The sequence below is a fragment of the Nanorana parkeri genome, unplaced genomic scaffold (assembly GCF_000935625.1).
Source record: "Nanorana parkeri isolate BGI_ZX_2015 unplaced genomic scaffold, ASM93562v1 scaffold88, whole genome shotgun sequence".
NCBI classification, from domain to species: Eukaryota; Metazoa; Chordata; class Amphibia; order Anura; family Dicroglossidae; genus Nanorana; species Nanorana parkeri.
This window is the reverse complement of record NW_017306356.1, coordinates 359,467-373,213: the sequence shown is the minus strand read 5'-3', so window position 1 is coordinate 373,213 and position 13,747 is coordinate 359,467. Positions and strand designations below refer to the sequence as shown.

General features: G+C 42.4%; 1 protein-coding gene across 1 annotated transcript in view; it reads left to right on the top strand.

Annotated features, from left to right (window-relative positions):
• RNF38 (ring finger protein 38) overlaps positions 1 to 13,747 on the top strand; it is a 227,031-nt gene that overhangs the window by 137,742 nt on the left and 75,542 nt on the right. The gene's annotated exons all lie outside the window — the stretch shown is intronic.

Below are 13,747 nucleotides of genomic sequence, written 5' to 3'. Positions count from 1 at the left end.
GGATCGGCGTTCATGGTTTTTTTTTTTTTCTTTAAAATGTTTTTATTGTTTTCTTAACTTTTTTTAATTCTCCTATTTTTTTCCATTTTTAAAATACTTTTTAAACTTTTTTTTTCCATTTATTTAAACTTTTTTCTATTCTGCTCGTTACCTCGGAGGTAGCGAGCATAATAGCCGTGCCCAATACCGCTATGAGAATAGGGGCGAACGGCAGCAAGTGAGCTGCCAGAGCTTCTGTTTAGCCGATCCAGTCGTTGGATCGGCTGAGTCGAACTCCTTCTGCGCTTTGGCTCAGCCGATCATGCAGAGCATGTTCGGCTGACTGAAGGCAGGCGATGTACGGCTGATTTTAGCCAATGTACGTATGTATGTAAGTGAATAGCCGAACCCGAACAGCGTTCAGCTCACTTCTCTTCGGCTCGGTTATTAACTCGGCTGCCTTCGGCAGCTAAGTGAATAACCCCCTAAGTGTTTTTGTCAGGTTTTTATTTCTGTCTTTGACATCATTGGGGGATTTCTCCTCACATGCCAGGCCAGTGACGCCTGTACAGGAATTTGAGGGTGCTGTTGTCACCGACAAGGAAAGGTACAGACAGCTAACTTCTAGCAACAGTTTATAAACAAAGCTTACTTAGGACTCAGATGTCTGCAGATGCACGGCAGTTTCAAAGCATAATGGAGGGAGTTCATAAAACTTGGAGCAGACAGAATCTGGAGCAGTTGCCCATGGCAACAAATCATCCTCTCTCTTGCATTTTCAAAGCTTAACTGAACAAACTAAAGAGAGAAGCTGATTGGTTGCCAAAAAAATGTCTGCTCCAGTTTTCATGAATTCCCCCCAATGACTTCTGAAGGTATACAGAGGGTTACCTTGGCTGTCTCACAGTGTTGTAAAGAATGTCTACTAATCCTGGAAAACTTTTTTTGCAAATTTACTCCCAGGAGGTCTTCCTCTTGTTTCTGTTCTTGAAGTAGCCATCCCTAGTATTATTCAGGTTAGGGTCGTCTGTAACCATAGGAATAAACACCCCCACATCTAGGAATGCATGCAGAGAATTCTCCATGTTTCTTTCCTGAGCTGGAGAAGGGGAGGAGAGCAGTTCTAGAGGAGGAAAACAGTTCTTTCAGGCACAAAAATGTGTGTTGCGCATTTACAGGCGCACTTTTTGAGGTGTATAAGCCAAGACGTTGTGTTTACACTAAAAAAAAAGCTAATGCTAAAAAACACTTAAAGCAGAACTTCAGGGGAAAATATTAATAACCCTTGCAGTGGGGCTACCCCTGCACTGCAAGGGTTGAGTGCTGGTTTTGGTCTAGGGCTGAAAATAACAAAGTTATACTCATCTGATCTCAGAGCCAGCATGCTCTTAGACTGGTCCTTCAAGCATCTCTCCTCCGCAGCAGCAGTCTAAGGATTCTCCAGTTATCATGTCCAATATGTAGCATATTAGGGATGCACTGATACTTAACTAGTATCAGTGCCAATACCCAGTATAACTACCCCGATACCAGAACATCCGTAAATTCCGGTCATTACGCCCCGCTGGGCTTTCTGATTGGCCGGCTTAGGGACCATGGACACTGGCTTCACGGCCAATCAGGAAGCCAGGGATGGGTAATGACTAGCCCCCCGGCTTCCTGATTGGCCAGAAAGCCGGCTTCATGCTCCCTTGTCACTTGGTGACGAGGGAGCATGGAGCCAGCTTCCTGTCTAATCAGGAAGCCGGGTGGCGCGTAATGACTCGCCGCCCGGCTTCCTGATTGTTCGTAAAGCCGGCTCAATGCTTCCTCGTCACCTGGTGACGAAAGAGTATGGAGACGGCTTCCCAGCTAATCAAAAAGCCAGGCGGCTAGTCATTACATGACGCCCGGCTTCCTTAACGGGACTTCCGGTATTGGCGAGTACCGAAAAAAATATTGGTACTTGTACTTGATACCGAAAAACCGGTATCAGTGCATCCCTATAGCATGTAGAACGTGAGGGCGCCGAGGGACATACCATTCATGCATTAGACAAACAGTGTGACAGGTAGCCAGCTCTGAGATTACTATTAGGGTTAGTATAACTTTTTTATTTTAGTCCCTAGACAAAAACAAGCAGTGTGGGGGTAGCCCTACTGCAAGGGTTAACCAAATTTTTCTCCAGAGTTCTTTAAGTGTCAATGGGGGCTGGAGCTTTGTCACTCGAAAAAGTACATGAGCAGAGAGCCTGGAAAACGCATGAAAAATGCATTTCCATTGGCTAACAATAATGTTAAAAATGCTCAAGCCTTAAACCCATGCAAAAACATGCGAACATGCCTGTACTAACGCCTTTGTAACACTTCATCCTTTACTACTTTCAGGCCTGAGGAAGGCTGAGGATTAGATAGCCCTGTATAGTCACAATTTTATCTTGGATATCTTAACTTATAAAAGGTTCCTGAATTTAAGTAATAACCTTCAAGCCAACTTAGATTTTGGCAATATTGTATTTAATGATTATTCATATTTTAATGACATATGCTGTGTTTTTAGTATGTAGCTTGTAAATGATAGCAATGTATTTTATCCTGGAAAATTATATTTACAAGAAATACTGGGTGTGATTGCTTAACGAATTGGGATATGTTGTAATATACAACAAAGGACAATAAATACATGCATTTTCTCCGACACTGACATAAATCTGCCACAAAGCATATTCAGTTTAATTAAGACTGGAGCAGTTTTGTTAAACCCTGCTGTGCCTAAGGCAACTGGATTTCTGGCAATGCCTCATCTTTGCTTTGATTATATTTTTGTCTTGCAGTCAACTTGATAATATTAAGAGACATAAATATGCCGATAAACAGAGCATTCTTTACTAAAAGCATGGTATTCACATGATAAAAAATGTTTTGATATACAATACAATATGGTAAACATTTATGCTTAGATTAAACATGTGTAAGAGTCTAATTCAACATATGGCAGTTTTCCCTTGATATATCATTAACCAGTATCCAAGACTGGGTTTTAAAAGGAACATGTCATTTTTAAATAAATCAGTATTTCTATAGTACCTTGACTGTTGTGCAAACAAAGAGTTCTTTAAAGAAAAAATCCAGTCATTTACAAAGTTAGCTCTAGCAGTGGGGCTACCCCCACGCTGCAAGGGTTAACTGCATGTTTTTATCTAGGTGCTGGATTACAGAAGATATACTCACCCTATCCTTGGTCCTACGGAGGTTGGTGCTCACCCCTCTCCCCCTCCGCTCTGCCTGCTCACATTTAATATAGGTGAATGGACTCTATTAGATGTGATGACGTCAGTGAGGCTTAGACCGCAAGTCTACCAGCCAGGACCAGTCTACCAGCCAGGTGGGATCGAGGATCAGGTGAATATATTTTCTGTATTTGAACCTCTATACAAAATGAGCAGTTACCATTGCAGTATAGAAGTAGCCCCACTGCAAAGGTAATTTTTTTAGATTCCTGGAGTTACTCTTTCAAAGAATTGTTGCAGTGGTGACCAATCAAAAAAAGGTGTACCTTTAAAAACTGCCTTATTCCATTTTGATTAAGTAACTTGGTGGGGGTAGCAGTACATGAATCACCACTGGTGCGATTCGTTTACCGCACACTGACACCTGTCTGAGCCTGATAAACCCTTGAAGTACTGAAACTGACAAGTTGTACCTGCAACTTTTTGGTTAAGTGCTACAAAAAAAACAGGAATGGCGCGACAGAAGCATTTTGCACGTTTGTTGTGTGCGTTTGTACCCGTGCTCAACCATGGACCTCAATGTCTTTCAGGCTGCCAGTAAAAAACATGCGTCTTTATGTGCAAAATTGTGCAAAACCTGCATACGCATGCAAAAACAGCTAGCAGAAAACGCGTGTACAAACGCGCAAAAACGATGATGGCTTTGTGCGAACAGGGCCCAAAGCTTTGCTCCGTTCTTCTTGGTACTGAAGAATGCTTGTGCCTGGCTAATCTTCTCTCACTGCCAACCTACCAGAGAGGGTCTGTCTGATTGAAAAAATAGCCAATTTCTAATGCTATGAAACACTTACAATGCACGTGGTAGCCAGAGACCAATGCTTAGATCTTTTGCTCATGCTTTAATTTACACAATGTAGCTTGGGAGCTTTAGACATGGCAAATGCTACTTTCTTGTTACCGAAAATAATAATGGTATATAATAATAATAATGACACATGTCTTGTTGATATATGCGAAGTGTGAGTTTCCATATTAGGTCTACTTTAGGAATAAAACGTTTGTTTTATACATTTTTCATTGAATAGCTGCCATTCCCTGATATGTGTAGTCACTTGTTGTAAAAAGCAGAGGAAATATATTTCATGGGTAAAAGCTGCTTATGAGCATTTGGGAAGTGAATTGAAATGCTCAAACCATATGGCACCTGTAAACTGCTATATCCATCATTTTGGAATTGCAGCCTTCTGTTCTGCTGCTGATAACCATACTCTAGCACGTGGTGATGCTTATCAGAATCATCTCCTACCTAGACAAAATATGTTGTGTAGCGTCTGTGGAAGGTGATGCTGTAAATCAATTCTCTCATAAATAGGGTCAGTTTGTCATGGCTATACTCATTGATGTTGCACATATTTATTATATACTGGGTGAGACAACCACTTCCAGTATCTGCTACAAGACCAGTCTCTACTAATATCAGTGCTCTTTGTAGTAAAGACACCGCAAAAACAAAAACTACTGTTTACTAGGTGTATTTTGTATTACTTCATTGTGCATACAAATGTATTTACCATCAGTAATGATGGAACGAACATTCACATAAGATTAATGGTTCTCTATTATGATTTATCTGTGCTTAATGCAATCTGGCCACAGGGGCATATACCCTTGTGTGCCAATTTTGTGATAAAAATAATGATATGGAATACCTGCTGTTGAGAAAGCAATGCTGTTTTGTCAATAGTGACAGGGGTTATAGCTGTGGGGGGTCCACCTGCAACCAGAGTAAAATGTGATATTTAGAGAGGGATTTGTCAAGCAAGTTCAGGCACATATCTAGTGAAAATAAGGCTGCCACATTGTAACACTTTTACTTTTAAAATATGCGGTTACTTCAAGTAGAACTATGGTCTCCCATTACAAAAAAAAATGATCTTCAGCACTTAATTATAAGTAAATCTGCATTTACAGTTTTCTATTAGGGCTTGTTCATACTGAATGCGGTGCGTTCCAGAGCGGTAACTGCTGTAACACACCGTGATCCCTTGCAAAACTTCCCCCTGCATTCTGGGGCGGGAGGGGGAGTGGCGGTGCATTGAATTAAATGGCCCCGCTTCCACGCCCCCCCCCCCCTCCCCCCCGCCGCAGTGCGTTCGGACGCTTGGCAGAACTGTGCCTGTGTTCCGTTCCACTGCAAACGCAAAAAATAGGGCTTGCTTGGGCCGTGGAAGTGGTGCCATTGAATTCAATGCACCGCCACACCCCCTCCCGCCCCAGAACACAGGGGGAAGTTTCGTTAAGGATCGGGGTGCATTCCAGCAGCTACCGCTCTGGAACGCACGGCATTCGGTGTGAACAAGCCCTGAGTACTCCTTCAAAAATCCACAAATACCTGCCAGATAAGTTCCCCTAATCTTGTGATGATGTGGCAACAATGCTGCACTGCTCCTGAATTCAGACCAGAGTTTCCCCTCTCATGTAGGCTCAGCCTGCTTGCACTATAGTGGGATGAACAAAATGTTGCAGGCAGCATGGCTATTAACATTATCACTGCTGATTTAGAAGCCTGTAGCTTTTCAGTCAGCACCTGGTCAGACCTAGTCCTGTTCACTGTTTTCTGAACATTTCTGAATTGACAGCACTGCCCCTGTTACTGAAACCCTCCCACTGTGAGCTGCAGTGTCTGAGAGGGGGAGAGTGTGAAGCACAAATGATGGAGGATTTGGCTTAGTCAGTCATTGTTTACTTTATGCGGCTTATGCATCACATAACAAGTGGATTTGAACTTGTTTAAACTGACATAAAGGAGCCTTTTGTTGTATTTTAAAGAGACTCTGTAGGGAGTTTATCAAAACTAGGGCAGACAAAATCTGGGGCAGCTGTGCATGGCAAACATTCAGCATCCGCCTTTCATTTTCAAACCTTAACTGAACAAACTGAAGAGAGAAGCTGATTGGTTGCCATAGGTAACTGCTCCAGTTTTGTTTTTTTTTACTGATAATTTTTGTTTTTATTGAATTTTACAAAGATGTCATTTGTACAAGCAGTACACAAGTATGAAAAAACAACAAATGGAGTACAACATTGCACTGGCACATTGTAATAAGTCAACAACATAAGGAGGGGTTGAGCAATTGGTCATCTTCTACGCTCATGCGATAAGAACGCACAAACATAAATGATGGGCACATTCTATTGTGGTGGGGTAACCCAGATGTTACTATAAAGTTGCATTACTGTGGGGTGGCGTAAGTGTCATCTGGGGTGGAGTTGGGGAATAGTTCATTTCAGGGACACAGAGTGGGGTCGATTAGGGAGAGAAAAAGAAAACAGGAACTTAGTGCGGGGACAGTCGTGGGGCTGAGGAGGAAAAGGTTAGGGGAAAAGGGGGTGGGGAAGCAAGTAGAAAGGTAGATGGGAGGAGGCAAAAAAGGGGGGGGATGTATGAAGAGCCTTGTGGTGGCTTGTAAACATCCTCACTGAGTTATGGCAGTATATGTGTCTGTGGCCTTGAATAGGTGCCAGGCTGTCCAGGTTTTCAGGAATCTGTGCATCTGTGCAGAAGGTGTGCGGAGTCATGCGGTTGTCGGGGAAAGTGTTCGAAGGCAGATAGGAAATGAGGGGTGAGTTCTTCAGCAAAGGTTTTGTAATAGAGGGAAGTGAAGCCATCGGGCCCTGGGCTCTTCCCAGGTTTCAATTGTGAGATGGCAGTCAACACTTCTTTGGATGTGATGGAGGCTTCCAGGTCTAGAATAGCGGCCTCGCTCAGGGGTGGAGGGCTATGTTTGGCTAGAAAGGAATCAATGAGTTTCAGTCTAGGCTCTGAGGCTGATGGCGATGTGGTCAGTGGGGTGAGGCCATAGAGTTGTTCATAAAAGGAACGAAACTGAGAGGCTATATTCGGTGTGTCTAGGTGCTTAGTGCCATTCAGAGCAATAATCTGGGAGATGTTGCGCGAGGCTGTCTGGCGTTTCAGTGCTCGCGCTAGTAGCTTGCTTGATTTGTTGCCATGTTTATAGAATATCTTGCTTCTGGATATAAAGGTCTTTTTGGTGTTTTCCTGAAGGAGCTGAAGAAGTTCGTTACGGGCTTGGGTCAGGTCTGACAGGTGGTGTAGAGCCAATGATTGTTTATGGAGTGCTTCCAAAGAGGCGATACAAGCAAGTAGGGAAACATTGCGGGCCTTGCGCCTTTTGTGGAGCAGGGTTCTGCTCCAGTTTTGATAAATTCCCCCCCCTCTGTCTTGATAGCCCTCCCCCTAACCCATTTATACTTACCTTTGCAGCTCATTCCTGCCACTACCCCCTGCATCGTAGCTGCAGCTAAGTATGTAGGGGCAGCTGCTATGGAGGACACATTGGTGTGGGAGCACTGTGAAGGTTTGTATTAGCATATACGTAAAAAGTAAGTCAAGGCAACTGGACTTGCTGTATTTTTCTTGAAGAAAAAAACAAAAAATACAGCAAGTCCAGTTGCCTTGACTTATTTTTTACAGATATACCATGACCTGGATGAACGAGAACCTTCACAGACATATTGTATTAGCATAGTTTCCAATTGTCCCCCATTTGGAAGGACTGTCCCTCTGCTGGAACATAATCCGACTAACCCTTTTTCATGCTCAGTTTCCCTTTTATTGAAGGCCTTAATAAATATACTATTACACTGTCAAAATACTACACACTAAACCTTTCATCCAATCTCTAAGTTATTGCATTTATTTGAAAAGCCAGTGTAAATGAATCTTCGTGGTGAAAAGAGCACTTGTGGGTATAATAAATTTGTTGTTGAATATTACTTATTCATGGACTATGTAACATCTCACAATGTTGGGAAGTAGGCCACAAAGTGGGCTGGGGAAGGGGTAGGGGGGCTTTAAAGAGACACTGTCACTTTGCCCTGAAATATAACAAATTATATAGAGGGCAAATAATCACATAATTCATGTATTTGTATGTAGCAAGACAGTGGCAAAAGAAGAACCAATTTGGAATTTGATATGCCAAATATGGGGTCATGTTGATAAATACTTTTAAAGTAAGTTATAGCATTTTTTTTTCTCTGTAGTAACTGTTGTAATCTGTACCCCTCATCCATGAGCCTCACAACATTTTTGTATCAAAGTTCCATACACAAAGATGGACAGCTTACCCCTTTTCCAATGCCTCCACACTCAGTGCTCTGGACAACCTCCCTCCAAGAGGTAAAACACATCAGGAAAAGCAACAAAAATGGCTCCACTCAATGTTCTTCTGTTAATGTCTTTATTTGAGCCACATCAATACATAGGCAACCACTGATGGGTTTCTGCCTCCAAATGGCCTTAATTATAGCAATGATTAAGGCCATTTGAAGACATATATGCATGAGCAGTTGCCTATATTGATGGGGGTCAAATAAAGACATTAACAGAGGAACATCGAGTGCTGCCAATTGTGTTGCTTTTCCTAAAATTTTTCTATCATTGCCCAGCAGACAGTATTCTTGGGCACTAACACGTATTCCTCATCAGGGTAACATTTCTTATGGGCTATTTTGGTAGAACTGCAATAATGTAGTACTGCCATCATGGCTCAGAGCGAGAACTGAATGTGACTTCAGCCCCTATTCCTCTATCCATGCTGATTGACCTCTCGGCGTGATGACTACCACGAGCATCACCTCCCACTGTCAGATGGCTGCATATTAGGTTACCAACTTGAGCCTCTACAACAATACTTCCTTTCACAACTTTTATTTATAAATATATAGGGTTTTTTAACGCAGCTGTTGAGTCTTTATTCTGGTGCTTTGATTTTCACTTTAAATTGGCTACACAATGTATTTGGATTAATCTGACTAAACTTCCCAACAGCAGTAACATAAAAGACCACCTGATAAAGTCTGCACAGCTGTATAAGTGCTGTAATATTGAACAACCAGAGCCTCATTTTGTGTTATCAAGTTAAAGTCAATATATCATAAGGGACAATGGTCTCTATAGCAACAGTGCTTATAGCTGCATTCTAAAGTATCCAAGGGCTATGCTAGAGGTGTAAATAAAAGCCACTGGACCTGCTGCAGAATTTATACGGTGGTCTTCTCATAGCTCAAAAAAATCCCGTTTAATTCAGCTCTTGTTGTTTAATGTACTCATAAGTTTGCATACCCCAGCTGAATTTATAAGATGTGGACAATTTTTTTAAGAAAACATGAGTAATCAGACCGGAAACACTTTTCTTTAAATTAAATTATTTGACTTCACAGAATAGCACACTCATTCAACAAGCTGTATTAAAAAAGGAAATTAATAAAATGGTCCTGTTCTAATTTTTGTGGATTGCCTCCTTTTTGGGCTGATAAAGGCACATTTTTCATCAGTATATTCTGATAATATTCTGTATTCATCTTGCCATCGGTTTTGACTTAATTGTCTGTGATGCTGTAGCTCACATACCCCCATAACAGCAGATCCACCTCCATGCTTTACAGTACGGATGGCTTGCTTCTCATCATAGGTTTTGTTGACTCCTCTCCAAGCATAGCGTTTATAAAATTACGTTTTGTTCTCATCACTCCAAATGATTTTGTTCCAGAAGTTTTAAGGCTTGGCTGTTTGGAATATTATAAGTGGTGCTGTTACAACAAAGATAGGTTACATTTTACAAATTCTGACAGGGCTATGTAACTGTATGTGCAAAACTGTAACTGGGTTGAATAACCATTTTATAAACACAGTCAAACATGATTTGACAGAATGCTAAAGTGATGTAAATGAAAGTGAAATGCTCAGCCTATTAATAAAATGGATTAGCAGCTATGATTGTGGTGTTCAGAGCCTAACAGTTGTACAGTGGCACAGTGGTTAGCACGTTTGCCTTGTAGCACTAAGTGGACCTGGTTGTAATTGAGGTTCGGCTCAGGACACTATCTGCATAGGCTTTGCATGTTCTCCCTGTGCTTCCATGAGTACTCTGTTCTCCTCCCACACTCCAAAGTCCTTCCCAGTTCAAATCCCAGTGAGGACACTATCTTAAAGGAGTTTGCTTGTTGTCCAAGTGCTTGAGTGGGTTTCTTTCCACACTCCAGAGACATGCTGGAAGGTTTATTGGCTCCTGTCTAAATTGGCCCTGTATGCATATAAAATAGGGACCTTAGATTGTAAGCTCCTTGAGGGCAGGGACTAATATGACTGTGCAGTATGTAAAGCGCTGTGTAATGTGACAGCGCTATATAAATACCTGTATACAATATGTGGGCATTTCCTATATTGCACAGGCACAACAGAAAGGAAATCTGCGTAACCTATAAAGGAATTTTACACAGGGCACAAACATATAACCTAAACAAAGCCTGGCTACATACCCGGTAGCAAGTAGAAAAAGCAAGACTTCAATTGGGATTTAAGGCCCTGATTTACAGCATGCATCCGAACGCAGAATAGTTTGCCATGCCCCATGGGTGGACCAAACAAAAACTTGAGCTAGTGTTGACATTACCTAGGAAAAAAAATATAGATTTGCATATACTTTCACAAGGCTTTAATATTGTCAGACTTGTGAACAAAGTTTAGCTCCGGAAGCTGCAGAGTCCACCCTAGTACTTATAGAGTTAAGCCCCGTTTCCTGGAAGGTAGACAGACACAGACAGCAGCATTCCACACATCGGCTAAACCTTGCTTCTCTAGTCTCTGGACAACACTGTAAAAAATAATAATAAAAAAGCTGGCTGCTGTGTGGAGAGAAGAACATGGGAACTGCTTTTAGCTTGATTCACAAGTGTTCTGAATTCATACTGAGTGAGATCAGTAGGAAATGAGAGACTAGGATCTTTCATGTGTGGCCTCACTGCATTAAAACATGACTCACTGTCTGGAGCATTAACCATACGGTATTAGAAGTGCCTCAGTGTATTAAAAAGTATGTTGTACTTTGCTGAGCTCTACTGCATTTAAACTGTATTTTAGGCTGAACTCAAGCTGAACCATCGTTTTACCAAGCACATCTATACTGGTCTTGGATAAAATGAATTCTAATTTTACAAAAGCTGAGAGAAAATACAGGCTGGTGCTTCATGTTTTCTAGCTTCTCTATGTCACATGGACTATGTAACATGACAGGAAGTTCAGAACAATGCGTCACAAACTGGCAATGATTTCAGTTTTTAAAGTAGCCCTGAAATTTCAAAATAATAATATATAGATAGATAGATATCTATATCTATAGATATCTATCTATAGATACATATGAAATGTCCTTGCTACTAACTATTCCAGGGTCAAATGTTAGTGGTGTTACAACAAAGTGGAAGCAACTGGGAACAACAGCAACTCAGCCAGGAAGTGGTAGGCCACATAAAATTACAGAGTGGGGTCAGCGTATGCTGAAGCGCACAGTGCGCAGAAGTCGCCAACTGTCCGTAGAGTCAATAGCTACAGACCTTCAAACTTCGTGTGGCCTTCAGATTGGCACAACAACATTGCGTAGAGAGTTTCATGGAATGGGTTTCCATGGCCAAGCAGCTGCATCCAAGCCTTTCATCACCAAGTGCAATGCATAGCCTCAGATGCAGTGGTGTAAAGCATGCCGCCACTGGACGCTAGAGAAGTAGAGACGTGTTCTCCGGAGTGACAAATCACGCTTCTCTATCTGGCAATACGATGGACGTGTCTGGGTTTGGCGGTTGACAGGAGAACCGTACTTGCCTGACTGCATTGTGCCAAGTGTAAAGTTTGGTGGAGGGGGGATTATGGGGTGGGGTTGTTTTTCAGGGATTGGGTTTGGCCCCTTAGTTCCAGTGAAGGGAACTCTTAAGGCATCAGCATACCAAGACATTTTGGACAATTTCATGCTCCCAACCTTGTGGGAACAGTTTGGGGATGGCCCCTTCCTGTTCCAACATGACTGCGCACCAGTGCACAAAGCAAGGTCCATAAAGACATGGATCAGCGAGTTTGGGGTGGAGGAACTTGACTGGCCTGCACAGAGTCCTGACCTCAACCCGATAGAACACATTTGGGATGAATTAGAGCAAAGACTGCGAGCCAGGCCTTCTCGCCCAACATCAGTACCTGACCTCACAAATGCGCTTCTGGAAGAATGGTGAAACATTCCAATAGACACATTCCTAAACCTTGTGGACGCCTTCCCAGAAGAGTTGAAGCTGTTATAGGGTGGGCCAGCTCAATATTGAACCCTACGGACTAAGACAGGGATGCCATTAAAGTTCATGTGCGTGTAAAGGCAAATGTCCCAATACTTTTGGCAATATAGTGTATATATAAACACACATGCACACGCACACGCACACACAATGGGTATAGAAAAGAATCACTCCCCTTAAGGCTCTGTTCACACCTAGGCGTATCGAATATGCGTGATTCGAGGTAAAAAAAACGCGCAACAAACACGCGTTTCCAAGGGCTACTTGGCTATATCCCAATGGAAACGGTCTGAAATACGGCAAGGTCTGAACCATACCCATAGAAAACAATGGGATTTTAATGTTTGAGCGTTTTGTAGAGCGTTTGTAGAGCGTTCGTAGAGCGTTGAACGTGCTACAAAACGTACAGGTGTGAACCAGGTGTTAAAATAATCACATTTTGTTGCTTTGCAGCTTGAAATGAAGACAGGCACATTTTTTTTTACCCAGCTGTATTTACGAAGTGCAACTTATAACATCCAAGTGCAAGATATAACACCAACATGTCCGAAAAAAATTCAAAAACAGAATTAAATGCTATTTTTAAAGGGACAGATGGCTGTGTATTTTTCCTTTGGTGAACTTTTGTTTTATGCTTTTTTTCATCTTATTTGTATGAACATGATTGATGATTCTGAGTACCATGGAAATTTGTCAGCTTGATATTTATCAGCTGTTTATAGCCCTGTTTATTTTTTTTTTATTTAAATGCTGCTCATTATTAAAGAGGTGTAAGGCCTTGTTCACACCAAGCGCTTTCCAAGAGCAGAGCAGTTACAGACCGGATCAAAACTGCATCCAATGTATTCGAATGGTATTTTGGGCTCTAGTTCACACCGCAGCGTTCAGTTCCAGAGCATGTAAAAAAACTGCAGCAAGCCCTATTTTACCTGCTCTGGAACGCTTGCAAACGCACTGGAAGCCCATTTTAATCTAAAAAAAGTGTAATTTTTCTAAAACCAAAAACGGCCTGGAACGCATCAAAAATGCGGCAAAAAACGCAGTATAACACACTGCACTGCGTGTGCAGAAACTCATGCAGATCTGGGCTGCATTTGGTGTGAACAAGCCCTAACTCTTTGTTCACACCGAAAGCGTGTGCGTTCCAGAGCGGTAGCTGCTGGAACGCACCGCAAACGCTAAGAAACTTCCCCCTCCGCGCATTCTGGGGCGGGAGTGGGCGTGGTGGTACATTGAATTCAATGGCACCGCTTCCACACTCCCCCTCCCGCAGTGTGAACGGACGCCTGGCAAAACTTTGCCAGCGTTCCGTTCCACTGCAAACGCAAAAAATATTTCGGACGCGTGACAAAATGTTTTGTCACGCCTCAAATTTCACTGCGGGGGGGGGGGGGGGGGGGGGGTGGTCGAGAGTTCCCT